This window comes from Sapajus apella, unplaced genomic scaffold, assembly GCF_009761245.1.
Source record: "Sapajus apella isolate SASKATOON/1434 unplaced genomic scaffold, GSC_monkey_1.0 scaffold37, whole genome shotgun sequence".
NCBI classification, from domain to species: Eukaryota; Metazoa; Chordata; class Mammalia; order Primates; family Cebidae; genus Sapajus; species Sapajus apella.
Window position 1 is genome coordinate 2,249,571 of NW_022436977.1, and position 19,655 is coordinate 2,269,225.

The window sequence follows — 19,655 nt, forward strand, 5'->3', positions numbered from 1 at the left end:
TCACCCTAAACTCCTACAGAATTTAGAATATACATCATTAGATGTGGCAATTAATTATTTTTGTTGTTTCATATAAGTTTTACCTTCCCAATTACACTTGAACAGAGGATCTGGCACTGTATATGGCTGATTGAGTAAGTGCCTGGTAAATGTTTAAAGGGATAAACGAAAGATAAACCCTTTTAAAAGCAGCAGCCTCATCTTTTACTTATAGCACTTCATTTGGAACCTCACTCCTATTTGCCAAGCAGGTAACAGGCACTCAATAAATACTTCTTGACATTAATCAATTACTTTGAAATACAGTCAGGTTCACATATGTCAAGACTGATCCTACTGGGATGCATCTTAATGGCTGGCAAATGAAGTTACATATTTGAGTAACTTTAAGTGATAAAACAAAAACCAAAACACAAAAACCCACTAAAATATGAAACCACTAAAAGTTTCATAAAATAGCACTTGACTCTTACTCCTCCTTACTCTTATATGTGCAATGAACACTGTACTCTTTTTTCTGTTCTTATGTTCTTGTCTATTGTCTTTCTCTCCATTAAAAAAAAAGTTGGTCTGTACACAATAAATTGACTTCATGACCCAATAAAGGGTTGCAACCCATATTAAAAACACTGGCCTAAAATTTTCTTAAATTATTAAGAAAAGTACAAATGACAAAACAGTACTAAGCATACATAAAGTAGATGTCTTCATTTTAGAATGAAGAAAAGGCAACAATGCAGTCTCTTCTAGAGAAATGGAATGGAATGAAAGGTTCTTCTACCATTGTCTCAATTCTAAGCCTTAAAAATCACAAGTAAATTTAGATAGATTTAGGGGTTCAGGTGATTATTTAAAATTCAACATACTGAAATAAATACCAATTCTGTAATTATATTAAGAAGCCTGACACAAGGGCTACCATTGAAGTGGAGGGAAAGAATTGGTTATATCATGTTGGTTAGAAAGTCTTACTTTCTTCAGAAATCATAATTTTCTTTCTTTTTATTTTTATTTTTTTGAGACGGAGTCTTGCTCCATCACCAGGCTGGAGTGCAGTGGTGTGATCTTGGCTCACTGCAACCTCTACCTTCCAGTTTCAAGCAATTCTCCTGCCTCAGCCTCCCTAATAGCTGGGACTACAGGCACGTGCCATCACATCCAGCTAATTTTTTTATATTTTTAGTAGAGATGGGGTTTCACCATGTTGGCCAGGATGGTCTTGATTTCTTGACCTTGTGATCCAGCCACCTCGGCCTCCCAAAGTTCTCGGATTACAGGCATGAGCCACTGCGCCCAGCCAGAAACCATAATTTTCTTTTTTTTTTTTTTTTTTTTTTTTTTTTTGAGACAGAGTTTCACTCTTGTTACCCAGGCTGGAGTGCAATGGCGCGATCTCGGCTCACCGCAACCTCCGCCTCCTAGGTTCAGGCAATTCTCCTGCCTCAGCCTCCTGAGTACCTGGGATTACAGGCACGCGCCACCATGCCCAGCTAATTTTTTGTATTTTTAGTAGAGACGGGGTTTCACCATGTTGACCAGGATGGTCTCGATCTCTTGACCTCGTGATCCACCCGCCTCGGCCTCCCAAAGTGCTGGGATTACAGGCTTGAGCCACCGCGCCCGGCCAAGAAACCATAATTTTCTTAACACTTGAACAACAATCACAAAACCGAATGTTGCAGATGTCTCTATGCTGTGTGGAAACTTCTGCCATTGACCCAACAGCTAGAATGGCTTCCAGAGTCTATGCAGAAAGAGCAGAAAGCAGTAAACCAAAAAAGGAGAGAGACAATAGACTCTTACCCAAGTGAACCTCTCAAAAACACAGCCAGTTAAGCCAGCAGCAGAAGCCTTCCCATCAAAATAGGCTCAGCAGTAAAGGACCCAGTTTTCTTTCATGGAAAAAAACAGAATCTGTCTGATCAAATACAGCCTCCATAGAATTGGTTTTTCTAAAAAATGAGACAAGTCTTCAGTGGCAAACTGCCCCACAGCAGTGGCTTTCTGACTTTTTTGACCCAGAAAAGAAATAATTTTTATATAACAACACATTCCACATGTATACATACTTACATAACTGAAACAAAAGTTTCATAAAATAGCACTGGACCTTACTCCTTATTACTCTTACATGTACAGTGGACTCTGTACTCTCTTTTCTATTCTCATGTTCTTGTCTGTTCTCTTTCCCTCTGTTTAAAAAAAAAAAAAAAAAAAAAAGTTGGTCTGGACACAGTAAATTGACTTCATTACCCAGTAATGAGTTGCAACCCATACTGAAAACACTGGCTTAAAGAACATTCTGGAAGTCAAGTAAAGGTCACATTCTCTCTCTAGATCTCTTTCTTTAAAAAAAAAGAAAAAAAAAAAGAATCCACTGCTGGAAGGAAAGGTCACTTTAGCTTCACTTTTTAGTGAGAGAGAGAAAAATGACAACTTCAAGGTCTTGTGTATAGTTGCCTTTAAATATTTGTTACTTAAGAGGCTATATTAAAGCTATTTTTTTCTTCCTATTTTGTGAGTAAAGTAACATATTAAGGAGCAGGGAGGCTAAGATTTAAAGGAAAAAAGGAGAATTCCAATAATGGAAATACTGCTTAAGCAACATGCCCAATACTTATAGAGTATGACTGCCAGAAATTCCTCTCTCACCTGAGATCTTTGATTTATCAGCCTAAGGCCAAGAAACGAAAGAGAGAAAGGCCCATCACAAAAGGCCAGAAGAGTTCAGCAGTTTGGTAACTGACCTCATTTCAAATGAATGAAGTGGGACTATACCCTTTAAATGGGGAAATAATTGCCTGCAAAAATCAATGACTCCAGCTTAAAACAATCCAGAATGGCTAAGTAGAACAAAATGCAGCCAAACAAAAGGATCTTCAGATTAGATAATGCTGAATAGTGGAGTCCAATAATATCTTCAAGATACTCTCCTGAGATCCCGGCTCAACAGATAATGATGCTGACAGCTATAATGGGATAGGCTATCATTAATAAAAATAGCTATCACTTCTCAACAGCCCACTTAGGGCCAGGCACTGTGATAGGTACTGAATATACTTTATCACTATTCTCATAACAAACAAGCCTGCAAGGGGGCTTTAATCCCCATTTAACATAAGAGCAAACAGAGGTCTAGATAAGTAACTTGCTTATACTTCTAGAAAGCAATAAGACTGGAATAATGAACTCGGTTGTTGTATCATCTCCCGCTGGCACATTTATCTTGCAAACATAAGGGGTAGAGGAAAAAAAAAAAAAAAAAGGACAGATAACCACATGCACAACATACATGGAGCAACAGGAAGGAAGGGAGGAAGGACAGAAAAAGGCAAAAAGGAACTGGTCCTTTTAAAAAAGACACATTATTTCAGAAAACGGCAGCTTCCCTTAATTTGGAACCTAAGCGTTAGCTCTTTAGTTCTTAGTGTCTATTTTAACAGCAGTTATTACTATGTGAGCTTTGTACTGTCAATTTAGGGAAAAGAATCTTGCCCCTAGAAGAATAATTTTATAGTGAGACTCTGCTTTTGTTACAAATATTTGATATAGATATTAAGTGGAATAAACATAGAAATCTGCCCTTCTCTCCTCTGAAAAACTGTCTTTATCATATCTTACTTTTAATTGTTTAGGTTTTTAAATTTTCCTCAAATTAAAAAGACAAGCTAAGGTAAAGGTAACAAAATATTATTAAAGGCAATGCTTTAATTATACAGCAGGAAAACCACTCATGTGCACAGTGAGCATTTTATAGCTGAATGAAACTCTTCTCAAGCTTGGGGAAAACACTGGAGGTATTCAGAATCATTAGTCCTTTAATCCTTCGTTTGGTTTCAAATGGCCATAAGTGACTCTCCAAATTTGGTCAAGGATCTGGAGTTATTATAAACAGTACTGCCAAACAATAGTCTTGGTTAAGGCTTTCTCACTGACCCGAAAACATGGCACATTGTGAAAAAAACATTTTCCTTAAATGTCTAAATTGCTGCTGGAAAAAATTGCTGCAAAACATTAGAAAATTCCAATGGAAAAACCCCATATTCCATTCAATATTTTTAAATGTCAAGGACCTTTATTTTTACATCTTTTACACAAAAAGAAAGTAATCATACAGAACGATCCTAATTCCTTTATGCTTATTCCTCTAGGCCCCCACATGTACCATCTTTTCATTAGTTTCTTCGAAGTACATCCGGATTCCTTTTATCTGACTAATCATACGTTAATCATATATGATTTATCTAATGAGATATCTGATTATTCTTTCTAAAGATAAGGTAAACTAAGAGAAACATAGATGAACTCAACCCATATGCATCTAGTCAGGGGCCAACTTCTCTCCAGCAAAAGTCCCCCAGTGTGTTAGCAACAGAGACTACTGCACTTATACTGCCTTATAACTGAAAAAGGAGGAATATTTTACAAGTAGGAACTTTTTTTTTTTTTTGAGACAGAGTCTCACGTTGTTGCCCAGGCTGGAGTGCAGTGGGGCAATCTCCGTTCACTGCAACCACCGCCTCCTGCGTTCAAGCGATTCTGCTGTCTCAGCCACCTGAGTACCTGAGACTATAGGCGCACGCCACCATGCCGGCTAATTTTTGCATTTTTAGTACAGAAGGGGTTTCACCATATCGGACAAGCTGGTCTCAAACTCCTGACCTCATGATCCACCCCTCGGCCTCTCAAAGTGCTGGGATTACAGAAGTGAGCCACCACGCCTGGCCTCAGGTCAGAACTTTTAAATCAGTGGCACTTAATGTTTAAAAGTTGGGTTGAGGCCGGGCGTGGTGGCTCACGCCTGTAATCCCAGCACTTTGGGAGGCCACGGCGGGTAGATTGCCTGAGCTCAAAAGTTCGAGATCAGCTTGGGCAACATGTGAAACCCTATCTCTACTAAAATAAGAAAAATTAGCCAGGGGTGGTGGTGTGCACCTGTAGTCCCAGCCACTCAGGAGGCTGAGGCAGGAGAATTGCATGAAACCAGGAGGCAGAGGTTGCAGTGAGCTGAGACTGTGTTACTGCACTCCAGCCTAGGCAAAAGAGCCAGCCTCTGTCTCCAAAATAAATAAATTAATTAAATTAAATAAAAGCTGGATTGAAACATTTTTATGGACATTAAAAAAGAGGAGAAGTCACAGTAGATAATATATATGAAAAATTATAGAGAAGAAAAACATCATATGGTGGGTGCTAAGATGCTAATCATAGACTCTTGAATAGGGTAATTTTCTTTTTTTTCCTTTTTTTGAGACAGGGTCTCATTCTGTTGCCCAGACTGGAGTGCAGTGGTGCAAACAAGGCTCACTGCGGCCTCAACCTCCTGGGTTCAAGTGATCCTCCCACCTCAGCCTCCAGAGTGGCTGGGACCACAGGTGCATGTCACCACGCTTGGCTAATTTTAAAATTTTTTTACAGAGATAGGGTCTTGCCATGCTGTCCAGTCTGGTCACAAAGTCCTGGGCTCAAGCAATCATCCTGCCTCAGCCTCCCAAAGTGCTGGGATTACAGGCATGAGCAGCTGTGCCTGGCCTATAGGGTAAATTATTAAGGGCAAATAGAATATAGTTCCTCTTTTTTTCTGAATCTTCTGCCAATTCCCACTTCAACTTTCAGTAAAAAGTAAAGGGTTGTGAAAATAAGCCTGAGTTGACAATTTTAAAACTGATTAAATAAAAATGAAAATTATGAGGACCTTAGGCATTTTTCAAAATGAAGTAGAAAGAACTTTCCTTTTGATAGTCCATTTTACAAGTAGCAAAGTCTATCACACAGGGATTCTCAATTCCTTCCAAGACTACAAAGAAATGCAATATGACAAAGATACAATGTTAATTGGCTAAATTTTTACATAAGCATAAAAACTACTTCCTACTCTTTACAAGCTTAATATTGACTAGAAGGCAGTTTTTCATTTAATATCTTTGAAAACCCAGCATTAAGTAAAAAATACGAAGACAACTTTTGGAATACTTTAATCAGCAGGATAGAAGTATACAAATGAATTTTAAAATAAAATCAATGCACCAATGAGTAAGATCTAATATGAAAGTACTCACATTTTCACAATGAGACAGCTGCAGAAAGGCAAAGGTCTAAATTCCAGAAAGAAGGAATAGATATGAGGGAGAAAGGGCCCTTGGACTGAATTATCAAGTGTGATGTCTTCAGCTTCCACATTCCCAGAGCCCCTGTTGGTGGTTTTCGACAAATATGGTATTTGGTCACAAACAGCAACAGCAGGTATCTTTTGTGTCTGGAATGGGAAAAGAGCTCAGAATCCTATGGAAATCACAGACTCCTGATTCCATAAGAATGAGATGGAAGGTCTGAGGACAGAGAGCTCTAGATGCTATTCAATTTTAAAGACATTAGTAAACAAGAAAAATAAAATTAAATACTATATGTGTATTCCATAGGAAATTATTTTTATTGTTTGTTTGGAAGGCAAAAACACCACTATATGTAGTTTTAGGAGGAAAAGATAAGAAACACGAATTCTCAGAAACAGATTGTAACCCTCACAGCTCAAGGGTTACATTAAAAAAGAGAAATGAACGGCTGCTGAAATTGGAAGCAAGAAAACCCACCCTGGTCACATCCACTGTCAGATGCAAAAGCTTTGTGAAGTGTCAGAAACTGTGCCTGGTACGGTGGCTCATGCCTATAATCTTAGCACTTTGGGAGGTTGTGGCAGGTGGATCACCTGAGGTCAGGAGTTTGAGACCAGCCTGGCCAAAATGGTGAAATCCCATCTCTACTAAAAATACAAAAATTAGCTGGACGTGGTGGCATGTGCCTGTAATCATTGCAACCCGGGAGGCGGAGACTGTAGTGAGCAGAAATCACGGCCCTGTATTCCAGCCTGGATGACAGAGTAAGACTCCATCTCAAAAAAAAAAAAAAAAAAAAAGAAAAGAAACTGAGAACACCTATTTCCAAGGAATTCAACACCATTGGTGAATTCTTTTTCAAACTGAAATAAAACTCTTGGATAACTACATTAGATCCTTTACTTCCCACACTGTAATATCTTGAAAGGAATGGCCAATCAGAATTTTTAAGGAGTGGCCAATCAGAGTTTTTAAACACTGGAAATTTCAACATTTTACACCTTAGTAAAAAGCAGAAAACCACTTTTTTTTTTTTTCCTGAGATGAAGTGTCACTCTGTTGTCCAGTCTGGAGTACAACGATGCGATCTCAGCTTACTGCAACCTCTGCCTCCCAGGTTCAAGCACTTCTCCTGCCTCAGCCTCCCAAGTAGCTGGGACAACAGGCACGCGCCACCATGCCTAGCTAATTTTTGTGTTTTTAGTAGAACCGGGGTTTCACCATGTTGCCCAAGCTAGTCTCGAACTCCCGACCTCTAGATCCGCCCACCTCAGCCTCCCAAAGTGCTGGGTTTACAGGCGTGAGCCACAGTGCCTGGCCTCAAAACCACTTTTGTTTTGTTCTTGAGAGCAGATACAAGATATGGGAATACATGGAAAATGTAGAAAATTATTTGGAAGACAATTTACTTATTTTAAGTTTCAACACTCATATAAACAAAAGCAGTTGGAAATAACTCATGTAGGAATTCCCCATGACAAGAAAGAAGATTGTTTTGTTTGGGGTTTTTAAAAAAAAAAAAAATGTCCATATTACAACTTAAACTTTTATCATTATTTTTAAAATGAAAGCGGTATCATCTACAGTCACAAATGCACAGCTTATTGAATTTAAAAGAGGCACACATTCCAGTTTAGGCATAAGTACAGTAACTAAATAGACTTGAACAAGAAATTCTTTATGCAGTACAGATTTTCTGAGCATTTGGCACTCTACAGAAAACCGTGATTTACTAAGCACCAATCAACTGACCTAAGTTACATTATAACTGGATCCCTAGCCTAAACTCTGCTTCCCTCCACGTCCCCTTCCACACATATCCACCTGGTTTTGGTAGTGAAATCGTACCTAGAAAACATTTATCCTCACTGGATTTTATTTGAAGGAAGAAGTCAGAAAGGAATTATCTAGTAATAATTTAGTTACAATTTCAGGTATCAGCAGGGAATAATGAAAATTAACCTGCGTACAACTTGAAATTATCCCTAGTTCTGAAAAGAAAATAGGCAGAACCTAGAGAGTTCCCTTTTGATTCCAAAGAGGAGGAAGGAAAGGAAGGAAAGAAGGGAGGAAGAGAGGGAGGGAGGGAGCACTTAGGCACTAAAACATTCTTTAGGGCTCTGCCAAAGTCTTATAAAAAACTATGACAAACCTCATAGTTAACTACTGACAGTGACATGTGCTTTTAATTATATTCTGAAAATGTGCACGCAAGCAAGGCAAAATTATATCATGGTTCTCATTTACATTTATCATTGCCTCACTATGGGAATATATAATCACATACGGACATCTGTGAATGATTATATACGAAGATGGGCCTTTCAAGATCAAGTTTAAGAATTCTAGTGTCTTTCTATTCATACACCGATCATGAAGCAATTCACTAGAGCTGTTTTAGGGAATACGGAAATATTTGGGGAAATCCAGAGGCTGTCTCCTCATCACATATAAAAATTTTGTAATAATTTCCTTCACCTCCCCCTCTTCCCACAGTAAAGCTCGACAGTGACATTTCCTTTTGCCTATCTAGTTATATGAATCGCTTTGTACTTTACAACATTCTTCCTTGTAGGGATTCTGTGTTTTTACCTTGAATCAAAAGTGATGCCAAATCATCACTAATACAACTTGACTCTTCTGATCCCCAATCAGAATTTCCCCTCCCCTAATTGAAAGTGACATTTTCTAGTACAAAAATTTTCAAGCAAAATGAGGTTAGACTAGAATAAATATGAGTCACAGATGAATATGAACTGAAACAGAAAATGTGCCAGTGAAATCCCTCCCTTAACAACTTTAACTCACAACCCTAGACGTTTAAAATGATAAGCATGGTGACCTATCCAAGAACAACCTGGATATCACATTTTTGTTGTTTGTTTTTTGCTGTGAACTAGTTCAGCATGCTCTGCTTGTTATACACCAAGGATGCCTCTACACCAACTCAGAAGGAAAGACTATAATGCACTGTGCAGGAAGATGGGGCTCTTAGGTCAGGCACTGTGGCTCACACCCATAATCCCAGCACTTTGGGAGGCTGAGGCAGGAGGACTGCTTGAGCCCAGGAGTTCAAGACCAGCCTGGTCAACACAGAGAGCCTCTTTCTCTAAAAAAAAAAACATAAAATAAAATGAGCTGGGCATGGTGGCACACACCTGTAGTCTCAGCTACTTGGGAAGCTGAGGTGGGAGAATCACCTAAGCCTGGGAAGTCGAGGCTGCAGTAAGCCATGATTGTGCCACTGCACTCCAGCCTAGGCGACATAGTGAAATCCTGTCTCTAAAAAAAGGAAAAAACACAGGGCTCTTCATGATGTTGCATGATCACCTAGGGGCAACTCCCCTTCAGCCATAATGGCAATGAGATGTCTACCAATATCTATCATGACCAGTCACTAGTCACCAATTGACTAGTGCCAGTCAATATGGGACAATAAGAAAAATGTTGTGCTTGGCAAAAATAAATAAATAAAACACCAGAAGTTAATTTTGAACTCTACACACTACCTGTACCTTTAAGAAGATACATTTATAGAAAGTAAACATTAAATACACTATCACGAAGCTTATAAAGGAAATTTCAAACTATGGCTCTCTCTAAAGTCTTGCGTAAACATTCTTTCCTATTCGAATGGCCATCAAAATTAAGGATATAATAGGGTTAAACAAGCCTCTCAATGAGAGAGATGGTGAACATACAGTCTGGCGTAGAACGCAGTTATAATACCCCAGCACGTGAGACAATAATCTCCCAACCTCTCAACACAGAAAGAGACAAGAATTCACTCAATCTGGCTGTAGTTTCAGGAACATGTGTGAAGCATTTCCCATATTCTCAGTAATTTCTATACTTCTGATCTACAAAGGATATTCTATTATTTGTTCTCTTGTCAAAAAAGAAAAGTTAGGCCAGAAGAGATTTTAACAAAAAAACTTAAGCTAATAAAAGCAGAGCTGATCGAGCTGATCTTTCACTTTTATTTGGGTTTTTGCAGATAAGACACACATCTCAAACCAACCATAGAATCCTCCCCCAAACTCTTTCCCTGCTGTTAATCTTTTGATATTGCAAGAGCTCCGATGAGTCCCTTGTGTACTGGTATCTTTTGGTAAAAGAGGCTTCCTCAGGTTGAGCTGAGCTCTGGCTCTTCAAAGCTAATCAGACCCACACCACACAGTACCTCCAGTATGCTGCTAGAAAATGCCTATGGGTGTGATGTTAAGGAGACAATTAAATTTCTCTTTGTTCTCCTCAGAAGACAATTAAATTTCTCATCTTTTATTTGCATATCAGCTACTCAACAAAAACCGGCCTATAGCGGAGAAAAAAAAAGGCCAAGAATGGGCCTTGCCTACGGCTGCAGCTACCACCCACTACTCGCCCACCTCTTTTTCAATAGAAAAGACAGGGGGCGGCCATGGCACATACTTCCTGCTCCTTTCAGGGTCTTCCGTGTCAGAAACCCTGCCACATTCCCCACGTCCAAAATTATCTCAGTGCTTTGGTGGAAAAAAATTGAAAAATGATCCACAGAAGGTTGGGAAGCTGGAGGTAGCAGGTACTTGGACGGCACCAAAGGTTGCCTTGTGCAGACAGCAGGAGGCCTAGCTGTGGCACTACCTTTCTCCTACCCAGGTTTGCCTTTACACAATTCAATCTCAGGAACAAAAGATTTTAGGGGAGAGAGAAGAGGTAGACAAAGCAGGAAGAAAAACCAAATTCATTAAGGAAACATTTTGTAATGAAGAATAAAAGTGACAGTGCTGTGCATAGCACAAAGATGGCTTTCTCAAAGACACAGAGAAAGCCTCATTGTCTAAATCAGGCCAATGTTCACAGGGTTCTGACAGCTCTAGAGAGGGCCAGAGGCGAAGAAACCATAGCCTCTTACCTGGGGAAAAAGAAGATTTTCAGGGCCTCTTCTGTCGAAATTAAAAAAAAAAAAAACAATTTTCACAAAAGAATGCCAATGAAACATGCAACTTCTCCACTTTGCCACCACAACCATAGCAGGCCCGAATCCCACTCTGAGATGTTTAGAGTTGCCATCTAAGATTATTTTATCTTTAAAAGATAAATGGTCATTCTCAGCAAACTAACACAGGAACAGAAAACCAAACACTGCATCGCGTGTTCTCACTCATGAGTGGGAGGGAGTTGAACAATGAGAACACACGGACACAGGAGGGGAACATCATACACCAGGGCCTGTCGGGGGTGGGGGCTAGGGGAGGGAAAGCATTAGGAGAAATACCTAATGTAGATGGGTTGATGAGTATAGCGAACCACAATGGCACGTGTATACCTAGGTAACAAACCTGCACGTTCTACACATGTATCCCAGGACTAAAAGTATAATAATAATAAAAAAAAGATAAACGGGCAATTGTTCCTAACATGTTTCAGTAAGCAACTGTAATTCTAATTTCAGAATCACCAGAAAAAAAAATCTAAGCTAATACCTTTAAAGGCTCCCTTCCCCAAAAAATGACAGTTTTACCTCATCAAATTACTGCATCAGTATCATCCTGAAATTTCAGTTCAATGACAATTTTTCAAGCACCAAATATGTACCAAGTACAGCATTTGGCAATGCAAATAACACAAAGACAAAACATGTTTCTGTCCTAAAGAAATTTATCTTGAGTCCCAGCATTTTGGTAGGCCGAGGCGGGCAAATTGCCTGAGCTCAGGAGTTTGAAACCAGCTTGGGCAACATGGCAAAACTCCATCTCTACTAAAAATACAAAAAATTGGCTGGGCACGGTGGCTCATACCTGTAATCCCAGCCCTTTGGGAGACAGAGGTGGGTGGATCACCTGAGGTCAGGAGTTTGAGACCAGCCTGGCCAAGAAGGAGAAATCCCGTCTCCACTAAAAGTACAAAAATTAACCAGGCAGGTGGCAGGCACCTATAATCCCAGCTACTCAGAGGCTGAGGTAGAAGAATCGCTTGAACACTGGAGGCAGAGGTTGCAGTGAGCTGAGATTTAGCCATTGCATTCTAGCCTGGGCAACAAGAGACTCCATCTCAAAATAAATAAATAAATAAAATTAAAAATACAAATGCAGTTTGAAAATGGATTAACAGAAACTTACAAAAGAGCCAGCCTTTAGCTTCAACATGAGATTTGAGTCTACTACTTTGATACATTTTTGGCCGGGTGCAGTGGCTTACACCTGGGGTGCAGTGGCTTACACCTGTAATCCTAGCACTTTGGGAGGCCAAGGCGGGTGGATCACGAGGTCAAGAGATCGAGACCATCCTGGCCAACGTGGTGAAACCCCATCTCTACTAAAAAACACAAAAATTAGGTGGGCGTGGTGGTGCATGCCTGTAATCTCAGCTACTCGGGAGGCTGAGGGAGGAGAATTGCTTGAACCCAGGTGGCAGAGACTGCAGTGAGCTGAGATCATGCCACTCACTACAGCCTGGTTCCTGGCGACAGAGCAAGACTCTGCCTCAAAACAAAAAAAATATGCAAAAAATTAGCTGGGCATGGTGGCGAGTGCCTGTAATCCCAGCTACTCAGGAGGCTGAGGCAGAAGAATCGCTTGAACCTGGGAGGCGGAGGTTGCAGTGAGCCGAGATCACCATTGCACTCCAGCCTGGGTGACAGAGGGAGACTCCCTCTCAAAAAAAAAAACAAAACAAAACAGTTATCATGGAAGTGGAGGGTTGGGGAAACAAAGAATCAAAGAAAGATGGTTCTACTTATAGGAACAACATGGTAAGTGCCACATGAAAGACCAAAGTATTATAGGGTACAAAGTCCCAATGAAGAAAGAGAAAGCATCTTGGTGGTTGGGTTGGGGGAAAAGGGAGACAATTCTGACATGGTCTCATAAAGAAAGTGACATATGAGGTACATCAGGAAAGACAGATGACAACAGGCCGAAATGAGGTGTGTTCTTGGAACCTCCCATTCTGGGCAGAGCAGTAGAGCAGCGGTTCTTAGACTTTTTAATTTTGTGAATTAGTAAAATGTACAGGGGGAAATAAAAGGTGGTGATATGGAGAATAAGAGAAGCTGAAAGCCAGGCACTGTGCATGCCATAAAGTTTGCTTAGGGAGAAAACTTCTCTCCCTTAGAGAAACAAAATAGCAAGAATTCTATTACAATAGTTTTTTCTTTCTCAAAGATAGTAAGATAATGACCATTTCTTATTACCAGCATTTTATAAGTAAAGGAGCATTTTAATTCCAAAAATGTAAAAAGCACATCATCTCAGAGACTTAAAAATGGCATTTTTTTCTCAAGTAAGGGCGTGTAAAACCCTTACACTGGTTAGGTGAAAATGTGACCACAGCCCACCCAGCACAGATGTTGAGGGTTCCTGGGTTAGAGTTTAGGACTCTTGTGAAAAACAGAGAGCGAGACAGCTGAAGCCACACTGTTGGGAGTTTGGAATGATAGGCCAAGGATGATGTATTCCGGTGAGAAAAGTTAAAAATAAGGCTTTTAAGGGAGGCATAAAGGATTAATATGATAATCAGATCTATGCTCTAAAACTAATTTGCTTGAAGCAAATTAGTAGAATGGAATTGTGGAAGGACGCTGCCCAAATGATACTGGAAGTGGTCGGGGCACTGAGGAGGAGATGGTAAAGTCCAAGAGAGAGGTATGGAGGGCCTCAATTAGGGTGGCAGAAGAAAGAATGGAAAGCACTTGGAAACAAATTGTATGTAAGAATTGGGGAAAAGAGTCAAAGATGACTTCCGTGTTTTGATCCTAGATGCCTAAAAAAAAAAATGATGAAAGGGTCAAAAATATACATGACAATTCATGAAAGGGTGCTAGATAAAAGGAAGAAATGAACTGACTGTGGGGTGGGATGCACACAGAGGAGTCTTGAGAGAGGCTGGAAAGAGGAGACGGGAAGTTGGGTAGTCACACATGGAAGGGGGCAGGCAAGCTTAGCTCCATCACCACGTGGGAGCTTTTGAGCACTCACACACGCCTAGGACTGCAGGAGGAACTAGGGATATAATGAGAACCATAACAGATCTGGTATGTGCACTTGTGGAGTTTACAATCAGGCAGAACAGACGGACATTAATGCAACAATCACACAGATGGACCTAACTACAAATTTTATTAAAGTGTCTAATTTCTTTTTTTTTCTTTTTTTTTTTTGAGATGGAGTTTTGCTCTTGTTACCCAGGCTGGAGTGCAATGGCGCGATCTCGGCTCACTGCAACCTCCGCCTCCCGGGTTCAAGCAATTCTCCTGCCTCAGCCTCCCGAGTAGCTGGGACTACAGGCGTGCGCCACCACGCCCAGCTAATTTTTGTATTTTTAGTAGAGACGGGTTTCTCCTTGTTGACCAGGATAGTCTCGATAAATTGACCTTGTGATCCACCCGCCTCGGCCTCCCAAAGTGCTGGGATTACAGGCGTGAGCCACCGTGCCCGGCCTAAAGTGTCTAATTTCTAAAGGAAAACATAGAGTAGAGATACTTGGAAGTGACTTCCATTAAAAGGCAAAATGGGACCACCAGTGGAAAGGGGAGGAGCAGTTAGAAGAGCAGGAATTATGCTAAAGCAGACAATTCCTGAAAGCCAAAGGAGGAATGAGTTTCAAGGAACAGATAATAAACAGTGTGAAATGCTGCTGAGAGGCCAAGACAACAAGGACTGCCAGACTGCTGTTAAGGAGGCCATAATGACCTGAGTGCAGTTCTGAAGGGGGCTAATGAGTGAGGAAACAGGGGACAAGACTTCTCTCTTTTAAGAAATTAAACAAAGGAACACGGAAGGGGAAAAGGGGAGATGGGTGACTTGAGAAAGTAGCGAATGTACAGGATTTCCTAGTGAGAAGGAGGATGATTTCAAAAGGGTTGAAAGCAGAGCAGAAAGGGCACGTAGAGAACCAGACAGAGAAGACAGGATGCAGGAGGGAAGGGAACGACTGCCAGGGCCAGCTCCCGGAGAGTGGGAAGGTATTACTACATCAAGCATACCGATCGACAGGTTAGCACTGGCTCCTTGGAGAGAAGGGAGAAAGAAACAAGGGAAGGTGAAAACACCAAGAAATTAGGAATAGTGAGAAAGGATGCTGAGGACCGACTTGTTAGGGAGCTGAGGATCTTTTCAGGAAAATGAGTGGAAGAGGGGAGTCTTCTGCTATGATTTTAGTGAAACACCAACAGCTGCCACTTAAGGAGACTGCTAGGGGCTATCAACTGCACAGTCATTAAAAAAACATTACTGAGGGTCTTCTCTGCACCAGGAACTGTACCTTTATGTGTGGCATAAATGAAGTTAGCGGGCATTTATTACTATAGGTAAATATTCTGGGTAAAAAAAGAAATGGGCTGATTTGATTGCTCTCACATCTAGAAAAAGACCATAGGCACTAACAGGTGGTAATTACAAATGCTTTGAAGCTTATGTACATGCTAATGGGGGAGATATCACTACTGCAGGAGCCTAAGAGTCAATCCAGAAGGAAATACATGGTGTTAGTTCATTTATTCCACAAACAGATACTGTGTGCCTGAGCACCAGATAAAGGAGCTCTGAAGAAGCCAGTGACAGTTCCTGTCCTTCGGGCGCTTCCAATCCGGTACAACAGGCCCTGAAAGCTCCGGCTCTTCCACCATCTAGGCACATTTCACTGCTTTTACTGCACATGAGCTGTACTCCCCATCATAATCTGTATGCTTTATTAGAAAGTACAACTCTCACCATCTGAACATTTTTTACAAGATACTTTTCTGAGTACATCAAAATTTTAGGGAATAGGCTGGACCAGAGGGTTTCATGGCATTGTTTTTCAGTGCCATTAAACTTTAAAATGAACGCTCTTCAAACTGCTTTTAAAATCATAAATCAAATGTGTCACTTCTTATGAACCTGACATGTTTTCAGAGCAAAGAAATGTGTGGGCCGTGTGCGGTGGCTCACACCTGTAACCCCAGCAATTTGGGAGGCCGAGGCAGGCAGATCACCTCAGGTTAGGAGTTTGAGACCAGCCTGGACAACATGGCAAAACCCCATCTCTACTAAAAACACAAAAATTAGCCAGGCACTGTGGCGGGCGCCTGTAATTCCAGCCATTCAGGAGGCTGAGGCAGAAGAATTGCTTAAACCCAGGAGGCGGAAGTTGCAGTGAGCTGAGATGGCGCCATTGCACACCAAGCTGGGCAACAAGAGCAAAACTCTATCTCAAAAAAAAAAAAAAAAAAAAAAAGTGTCACTTCCCTGAATGTAACCCTTTGAACTATAATCAGAACAAAATCTGTCCTCCTTACTTACACTGGCTTGAGGCCCTTCCTGCCCTTGTCCCTACCAACTATCATCCGTGTGTGCGTGCATCCTTTATTTATTTATTTATTCTTTTAGACAATGTCTCTCTCTGTTGCCCAGGCTGTAGTTCAGTGGTGCCATCATAGCTCACTGCAGCCTTGACCTCCTGGGCTCAAGTAATCCTCTGACCTCAGCCTCGTGAGTAGGTGGGACTACAGGCACATGACCACATGAGCTAATTTTTTTTATTTTTTTGTAGAGATGAGGTCTCTTTATGTTGCCTAAACTGGTCTTGAACTCCTGAGCTCAAGTGAGCCTCCCGCCTCAGCCTCCCAAAGTGCTGGGATTATAGGTGTGTGCCACTGCGCCCAGCCCTCATTCTTGTATGAGAAAAAGTGTTAAAGGCGGGAAATCATACTTTATGCACATTTATTTTCCTAAATCTCTTGAGACAGTTTAAAGATGAAAAAGAAATTAACAGCACATATTGATACTGTAAAAGTATGATTAATGGCTTTTTTGAGATGAAAGTATCATCTTCATTATTAGGGAAAGAAAAACCTATTTACTAACTTTCAAGTTGGGCAATTTACTCCATTAAAATCAGCTAACGTGTTTTAAGATTTAATGTATTGTTCGAATTCATGTATGCAAACAAACTCATTAAAATTCAGGAGATTTCACTCAGAAACTCACTGTACTTAAAATTCAGGGCCCTTACCAGAGGGTATTGAACTAGAATATTTAAATGGAAACATTTGTCCCTTCTAGACGGGGTATTCTATGCTGTTTTTTGTTTATGTTTTCATCCAAAGTGGTAATTCAAGATGCCCTGAGAGTCTGCAGCAATTGGAAGAAGTTGCTCCTTATATTACACTAACACGCTGCACCGAGGTCAAGGGCTGATTTTTTTTTTTTTTTAAGACAGAGTCTTGCTCTGTCACCCATGCTGGAGTGTAGTGGTGGGATCTTGGTTCACTGCAACCTCTGCCTCCTGGGTTCAAGTGATTCACCTGCCTCAGCCTCCCAAGTAGCTGGGACTACAGGAACGTACCATACCACCATACCCAGCTAATTTTTTGTATTTTTAGTAGAGATGGGGTTTCAACATGTTAGCCAAGATGGTCTCGATCTTCTGACCTCATGATCTGCCTGGGTCAGCCTCCCAAAGTGCTGGGATTACAGGCGTGAGCCACCACAGCCAGCCATCAAGGGCTGATTTTCAACGCCTCCTTACGCCAGCTGATGTAAGGGATAATCATTGTCACTCTGGGGATGAGTTTGAAGACAAATATTTCTAATTATAGCTTTGTAAAATGCATGCACTCCTAAACTTTATTAAGAAGTAATTTTCTAGAAAACTGATATACATTCCTTTAAGTAACCAAAATGAATGCTTCCATTCATATTTTGTATGGAGCTCATCCTAACAGGTGCTTCTTACATTACCTGGATAAAATGAAAACCCTCACCAAATACTGAGCCTGACTGCACGACAGGCCCTGTGCTTCATTAATGCTTTACCACAGTACTTCACTCAGCTGGCTCATGACAATGCTCTGCAGAGAAGAGGAATTAGGAGACCACGTAGGTTAAAGAACTCACCAAGGTCATCCAGCTGGTAAGGAGTGGCACCCACAATTCACCCTGCACAATACTACCTCCCTGAAGATAATGAATCAGAAAAAGTATTTCTGAGTCACTGTTGGGACAGAAAAAAGTATGGGGTGACAAATGGATTCTGGAACTAGACTTTATTAGCTATATGATCTTGAAAGGTTATTCAACCATTCTGTACCTCAGTTATCTCATTCAGAAAACGGGGATAACAGGCCGGGCGCGGTGGCTCAAGCCTGTAATCCCAGCACTGTGGGAGGCCGAGGCGGGTGGATCACGAGGTCAAGAGATCGAGACCATCCTGGTCAACATGGTGAAACCCCGTCTCTACTAAAAATACAAAAAATTAGCTGGGCATGGCGGCGCGTGCCTGTAATCCCAGCGACTCAGGAGGCTGGGGCAGGAGAATTGCCTGAACCCGGGAGGCGGAGGTTGCGGTGAGCCGAGATCGCGCCATTGTACTCCAGCCTGGGCAACAAGAGCAAAACTCCGTTTCAAAAAAAAAAAAAAAAAAGAAAACGGGGATAACAGAACACAACTAAGGCACTGTTGTGAGAATTAAATGGCTCAATCCATGAATAATATTAATGACTAGAACAGTATTTGGTATACAGTAAGCACTCAATAAATGTTAACTCTTATTAAAATCAAGTGCTATAACAATGAAGCAAGCCCCCAAAGATTACCAAGGTTCTTAACAGCTGTCTGGACCTGCCCTCAGTCAACTAGGGACTGATTTCGTTCATACACATTTACACACACTCTTTGTGTGTGCTTCCCATGTGCCAAACATATCATATACACAATAACAGCATTCAATTCTCAAAAAAAAAAAAAAGTCCTGCAAGGGAGTTACTATCCTTCTCATAATAAAGACAATGGTTGAATAATTTGTCCAAGGCTCTCAAATAGGAAGTAGTAGAATGAGAATTTGAACTTTGGAGTTTCTATCTCAAAAGCCCAAGTTCTTTATCTACACCATTATTTTGAGTCCTTATGTCTACTTTTTCCATTTTGTCAGTGACTCCATTGGTGATAACTTAGGACCAGAGTTTTGACAGAGACTTTACAGTGTATCTAGAACATTTCCTTTTTACACATGAAGAAATAAAAGCCCAGGAAGTTTACTGTGGACTTATCTGAAGTCATATACTGAATGTCATTTCCATAGTCCCATACTGCCACTTTTTCTTCTCTGATGTTGGTGGCCTGCCTCCAAGAGGCTCTCAGCCCTGCTCCTAATCTTTTTGGGCCATAGAGAAACCAATGATCACTGCATAAATCAAGACTAGAAAGGCTAAGGTAGGGCTCAGAGGCTTCCCTATGAGGGAAGCTCACGAGTTTTATCAAGTGGACTCTGTTATATCAAAAGTCAAGCTGCTTAGGCTTCTCTGCTTTCTGGCTCACAGTGGCATTACGGAGACTTAAACAAATCAGGTGTTCATCTAGTTTACAATGCCACTGTGTCTGTGAGGAAAACTTTGCCAAACAGGGTTTTTACAAACAAAAGCTACAGTAGATGCAATTTCACCCTCAAATAGGAGGACAGGCTTACATGAAGCCTTTGGCAAGGAAGGAAGCTCACAATTAAGGTAGCTGTTCCTAGCACTTAGTAGTCTAAGGCCAACGGCATGCAAGCATAACAAACCAACAGGCCCCATGTGGACAGCAA

General features: G+C 40.9%; 1 protein-coding gene and 1 long non-coding RNA gene across 2 annotated transcripts in view; both read right to left on the reverse strand.

The window, feature by feature from the left end:
- RAB8B (RAB8B, member RAS oncogene family) overlaps positions 1–19,655 on the reverse strand; it is an 80,853-nt gene that overhangs the window by 47,294 nt on the left and 13,904 nt on the right. The gene's annotated exons all lie outside the window — the stretch shown is intronic.
- Positions 203–18,235, reverse strand: LOC116564266. Its single transcript, XR_004274820.1, has 2 exons — positions 18,197–18,235; positions 203–975 (listed from the first exon to the last, which is right to left on the reverse strand). It is a non-coding gene; the product is annotated as an uncharacterized LOC116564266 (long non-coding RNA).